Raw genomic sequence first — 6000 nt, 5'->3', positions numbered from 1 at the left:
TGTGGCTGATACCCCAGTCCGTTTGTTTCACCTATGTTTACTTTCAATTCTTTTTTGCTTGTTTACAAAAAGTAGAGACAGAGAGATTAGGTAGGATTAGCCCATGGCTACTTGCCAAGCCAATGAGAAGCCCCTATTTTCGCTTTGAAAAAAAGTGTGCTGCTATTTCATGCAAATGAGGAGAAAAGTGCGGTGATATCAGAAGAAAAGTTTGGTGATATCAAGAAAAGTGTGGTGATATCAGCCTAAAAAGTGTGGGTGCTATACGCATGTGACCTGTTCTGACCAATCCTCGGTTACCTTTGAGACCTTCTTCTGGGACTAGAATTGTGTCATGTGATAACTGACCAATCCTACTCTAGACTTCTAATTGCCCAGAGGAATATGGCCAGGCTTTCTGTCTCTCCAGGCAGCTTACCCGGGAAGGTCTTGACAAGATTAATGACCTTGTGTTGTTACAGCCTGACAATGTCTGTCACAGCTTTTCAAGCAATAACAAGAAATATTGTGGACTTTTAGGACAAGAATAAAGTAACATTTTGTAAAGCCGATGAACTAGAAAAGCTTCGGGGAAGTATGCCATGGGCTAAGTTAGTTACCCCATGGCCTTGGCCTCGTTTTCTGTGTATATCACCAGGCCCGCCACCTCGGGGATTTCTAGTCTCCCTCGGGCTTCGCCCTTGGGGAGACTAGAAACCCCTCGGTGGGCGGGCCTGGTGATATACGCAGAAAACTCGCCCCGTCCATGGGGTAACTATTACTTATACTTCTTGGTCGTTTTCTATGTGTTCAGTCGATATCTGCAAAGGGACTATACCTATGAAAAGGCACGGTTTGATCTTTATAACAAAAAACATCTATCAATAACTTTATCTGGACGTCGCGGCTCACGTGTGACTAGGGGTGGGTAACAACCTTTTTTGTTGGACCGGTCCGGAAAAACCGGACCTGAAAAAAATCAGTAGGCCGGATTGTGAACCGATTATAAAATTAGATTAAAACAGATTATACGGGTAGGCGTTCGGGAACTACGTGTTTTGGGGCTACACCAACCCAAGAAAATAACAAGAGGAAAAAAAGATGATAGTTGTTTTTTTTTTATTGTGATTTTTGCCCCCCAATCCATATATTCTAGCTCTGTTTAATTTGAATTTATATATAGTTCTATTTCGCTTCAAATTTTAGCTCTCTACTTCTCTTGTCTGGTGGCATATAAGGAGGATATGACTTAAAATTACGACGTTGGTTGGTAAAAGTCATACTCGCCTAATGAAGACGACTCTAAGACTAGTACGCATCAGAATGCAGACAAAATCCCAACCATTGTTTGGCGATGGTTGGTTAAGTAAGGGCACAACCCGCCGTACGTGTAATTTGTCCTTACGTTTTCTTTTGGAGGCCACGTCTTTCTGAAAACGTTCAAGCTGTACAGGGCAGGAGCGTCGCCCGTGTACGCACTGGCACGTACATGGGGTGAATCCGCAGCCCGATGGCACACAAAGTTTTGCCTGCACGTAAAGTTCTACGGCGTGTCTGTGTGCTCCAAAATCCGTCCGATTCCCTACGAGTTCGTACGGAGGCGGTACTAACCACTTACGAATCACAAAAGATTGCCAAAGTTTTTGCACGTAGACAGCACGTAATTCCTCGTAGGCGGGTTGTGCCCTTAGCTTAAGCCAAGGTCGCCTCTGGGTGACAGCGGTTTTATATCTCCTTTTGTTGTGCATCTTTGATTTGTGATGATTGAAGCCTTTTGGGGTTCACAAAGTCTTGATTTTGCATGGATTTGTGTTGATAAAAAACTTACCTAAAGCAAAGGGCACAACACAACCTACGTGCCAAAACGTGGGAAATATTTTGGGATCCGTAAGTAGTACTCCTCCGTACGAACTCGTAGTTAATACGACGGATTCTGGAGCACGCAAACAAGCCGCAGAACTTTACGTGCAGGCAAAACTTTGTGTGCCGTGGTGCTGCGGATTCACCCCCCGTACGTGCCAGTACGGGCGACGCGCCTACCCTGTACAGCCTGACCGTTTTCAAAAATACGTGGCGGACGTGGCCTCCCAAATAATTGCACGTACGGCGAGTTGTGCCCTTGGCTTTAGTTGGCACGAAGTAAAAGAATGTGTCATGCATGTGGAGTTTTTTTTTATCATACACATTTCATACATATACTTGTAGGTAAAAAAGGAAAGGAACTATGAAACTCCTGCTCCTGCTGATCGTGTTGGTGGCCATGGGGCCTGGTGGTGTTATTGCCTGCGAGCCATGTTGCCCTCCATGCGCTGGGGTCTTTTATAAGGACTTTAACCAAGCTGGAGCAGAGCGCAAACCACGAGACCTGCACGAGGAAGGTACAAAACACTTGACGTATGACACACTTCAAGTATTGCTTACTGAAAAAAAACCTTTACATTATGATTCGCGTGGTTAAAGTACGCAGTATACATCGAGTACGCAGTGGGTATACTGAAGATTAGCCCCACCTGATTGTATGGAGTTTTTTCTTATTATCCTATATTGTTTCATTAGTATAATTACAAGATGTATTCTTTCTTTTTTGTTGTTGTAGTTAATAGTTGGCCATACAAAACTAACTGTACTTTTTTCTACTGCGCAACTCAACTCTGACGTCTGCACTTAATATCAATTTGTTCATAGCCATGTTACAGTGGTTTACCACTCTGCCACGCAGCCAAATTGCGCAATTTCCTTGCCTCGCGAGATATGAGTTTGACTTTGCCCACTTGTCAGGCATCCTGTGTTTATTTAGCCTAATGTTCTTTGGAGGTGTGTTGATCTAGCCTCATGCGTTTAAAAATCTAGCTGTATGCGAATAACTCAACACACTTATCGCGAAAAGTAGGGTTGACCAGACATGCTTGTTACCATTGAGGCTTGCAATAACAGGGATGGTTAATAGAATTTTTCATCAATCAGTGACTGTTATTAAAGGTAAGCACACGTACCTCCAAATTTTCGATGGCTATCAGTCCATCTTGATCGCGGATTGACCTAGTTCTCACGAGAGTTGGGGTGAAGAACAGGGATGTTCGTCAATTTCGTCATCGATTGTCATTTTCTTTTAATAGAAAAATCTGACCTCAAAGGGGACGTGACCCTAATAGATAATATGTATAACCAAATAATTTTTCTCGTGTGTTAATAGATGTTGCCTCGATCAAGACATTGAATGAGGCAAACGAAAACGGAGCCCCGCACCGTCCTCTTATCTCACCTTGACGTGGATACAGCACACGCAGCAGCAGGTACTGTGGAGACTTTATACAATAGTGTTTATTACTGTCAAACAGCAGGATACTGTAAATGCAGAAATGATTGCGGTGGATTAATGTTCGCGGTTGTCGCGGTGACCACTTTACCGCGAACTTAAAACCACCTTGAATATTTTCTATTATGGTATTAGAATAGAGTCTATTGTGTTACCGCGAAAACCACCGGGAAAAATATTCCCGCTACCGCGAAATTAAATCCCCGAGAACTTAAATGCATTTACAGTAATCGATATGCTGGAGAACCTTGAGCTCTAAGTTCATAAACATTTTTGACAGCAATACGCCCGTCATTTTCTTTAATATTGTGGAAATTTAAAGGTTGACTGAGGTTTACAGGTCACTGAGTTGGTCCTGTGATTTATAGGTCAAAAGTCCGCTATAGCTAGACTGGATTTTTAAATCAATCATATAATGTATGCCTATTATCTTTAAAAAAGACGAAAAGAACTTTTACCAAATATATGTTTTACATCTATTCCACCACTGCCTTCTTCTTAGAATGCTGCGTTTGCTGCGACCAACTGCTACCGGATGTTGAGACATCGCCAGTGCTATTTACATGAGAGATCTTCTGCTTATAACCACTATCTATGATTTACTAGATGAACGCTCGTGCACTTGTAGTTGCTAGGTGGTCAAGTAGAACTTGCACAAGCACAAATCTCCCCTCCCACAATTGTACTCATTTGTTAATTAAGCAACCGGTTACGGCGCAAAGCAGTGACTAGGTGCTCTCAACATGATATGAGATTTAGACTACACATTCCAAAAGAACGTAAATGTGTTCAAGTAAGTGTATCTGAATGAGCCATATGATCCTGTTTACATGTAGCTATGTTGAGTTCAGTACTTGAGACACATTTTTCTTGACAACTTTACGCGGTACCTAAACAACCAACCAACCAACCAACCCGAAAAGGATCAGGATTCAGCGGTCCCACAAGTAGTTGGCATGGACAATGCGACAATGATACACAATTTGGTACATGCTAGACCAACTTTATGTGAAAGTCTCAGCACTGTGCCGTGGCTTCTGGTTGAAAGTAGTTGGTCGGTGTAAAGCTTAATAAAAGCAATGCAATGTTGGCATGGATGGACGCAGTGTCTCATTGTGTCAATGAATACTGTAAATGCAGAAATGTTCGCGGTGGATTAATGTTCACCGAGAACTTAAAACCACCGCGAAAAGTCCTTGTTCCCGCTACCGCGAAATTAAATCCCCGCGAACCTAAATGCATTTACAGTATACCGTACCGGTTCATAGGGTAGCAATATGATACAGAAAATACACTATGGAAATTCTGTCATTGATTATACAAATTATATCTTTATTTGCCTAATAAGCAGATGTGCGTCATCACTTGGGGTATCCACATGCCACATATCAAGACGATCTGTCAACACGTTCTTGATTTATTCTCCTCTGAAACTTTGAAACACAATTGGCCTGCAGTGGCTAATTGTAGCGTACAAAGCTACTAGGAGGCTAAAACTCACAGCACTTATTCTCTTTGATTGGAGCTAGTTACTACTAGAAATCACGTCACGAGATAACAAAAACTGAAGTTCCAATGCAGTACCTAAAAAAACCCTCGGGGACCCATTATCGAACTTGAAGTTTATTTTCCTGATCCCTACCTATCCATGAAAGGCTTCTCGAATTATACTCACACGCACTTCAATCAGTTCCCAATACATGGTGCAGTACTTGAAAATAGTATTAAATTTTGTAAAAAAATTGAGGCGCATAACACCGTGAAGGAGCAGGATCCTACTTCTGCATGGACAATACCATTTCTAACATTAGTCGGACCTTGTTTACCCATAGCCAGTACGACGTTGATCACAAGTGACTAAATAGACCTATCATACACTCTATCTCTGCTTTGTATGCCAGGTCATGGCAAAGTTTCGCATTGCATAGTGTGTACAGTTCGCATTGGCACACACTTTTGTCGCTCGTAGGTAGCAAACGTTTGGTAACTACTACATACAAAACTCGTCACTTAACCCTTTCGCAAAACCATTGGACGGCTGAACCAATTCCCAGGTAGGTTTTATTGGTTATGTCTATGATATTTTTGTGCGTAGATGAATTAGGCAGTGTAATATGTAAACAATGGTTTGCTTGATGACGGAGACGGTAACGCACTAATACAAAGCACGTATTCATGACTTTCACCTTTGCTCAGTGGTCGCAACCTGTCCCCACCAACGAACGCTGGTTTGGAAAAATCTGTTCTATTCTAGCTCCGATTCACTCCTATTAAGATTTGTCAAAAGAGACTTTTTCGGAGTTTCATACATCAAAATTAATAATTAGTTTCTGTACAAGACTATAAAAAAACGAGTAGGCGACCTCGCCGATTTACTCGCAAGTTCTAACCATAGTTTGGCCATGGTTGGTAGGCCATGGTCGGCTCTGTGCGACGGCGGTTTTATAACTTTATATTTTGTTGTGCAGACATGTAAATGTGATCATTAAGGCTATTTTAGTTCCGTAAAAAAACTAAGCATAACGAAGAAAGTATGCCTGCATTGCAAAGAGTTCTTCTCTTTTTTTACTACCGTAGATATGACGTATTGATGTTGCGTCAGCACTCCAGGATCCTTAACCCTTTCATGAAATGTACTTGTAGGTGAAAGATGAAAGGAACCATAAATGTCCTTCTCCTGTTGATCGTGTTGGTGGCCATGATGC

Source organism: Branchiostoma floridae, chromosome 15, assembly GCF_000003815.2.
Source record: "Branchiostoma floridae strain S238N-H82 chromosome 15, Bfl_VNyyK, whole genome shotgun sequence".
Taxonomy (NCBI): domain Eukaryota; kingdom Metazoa; phylum Chordata; class Leptocardii; order Amphioxiformes; family Branchiostomatidae; genus Branchiostoma; species Branchiostoma floridae.
This window is presented reverse-complemented; position numbering follows the sequence as displayed.